Raw genomic sequence first — 517 nt, 5'->3', positions numbered from 1 at the left:
AAAGAGGAAAATGCACGACTCTTCTTTCCCTTGAGGAAGTACAAGTCGTGACTTACTTCATCAGAAGTGCTTCATTGCACGGTTGTGGACAGCTGGCTCAGTGCCCAGGGAGCAGCCAGGGTTTGGGGACCCGAACTCTGCACCTCTCGACTCCTTTTTTTTGCTGCTGCAGGGACAGGCAGCTCTTCGCTGCCGCTAAGCAAGGTGCACCAGAGAGCGACAAGGCCCCTGGCTTACCGTCTGGCAGCATAAAACCATCTTCTTTGGCTAAAAAAACCATGACTAGAATGATGGGGACAGGCATGCGTCTTCTTCCCTCCCCCAAAACGTCATCTGAACTCCCAGCTGCCTGCCGCAGAGAGGTCTGATGGCTGACGTGCATGTGCTCTGCCCCATCCTCCCCTTCCAAAGCCAGTTTTGTTATTTGCTATGAAAAAAAGGCATTGTGTTTTGGGTTGTTTTCTTTTCCTTTTATTATTTTTTTTTTTTTTTTTTTTTTTTTTTTTTTTTAGTGTTA

General features: G+C 47.2%; 1 protein-coding gene across 1 annotated transcript in view; it reads left to right on the top strand.

The window, feature by feature from the left end:
* GLI2 (GLI family zinc finger 2) overlaps positions 1-517 on the top strand; it is a 65,502-nt gene that overhangs the window by 26,417 nt on the left and 38,568 nt on the right.

The sequence above is a fragment of the Antrostomus carolinensis genome, unplaced genomic scaffold, assembly GCF_000700745.2.
Source record: "Antrostomus carolinensis isolate BGI_N321 unplaced genomic scaffold, ASM70074v2 scaffold21310, whole genome shotgun sequence".
Classification (NCBI taxonomy): Eukaryota; Metazoa; Chordata; class Aves; order Caprimulgiformes; family Caprimulgidae; genus Antrostomus; species Antrostomus carolinensis.
This window is presented reverse-complemented; position numbering and strand designations above follow the sequence as displayed.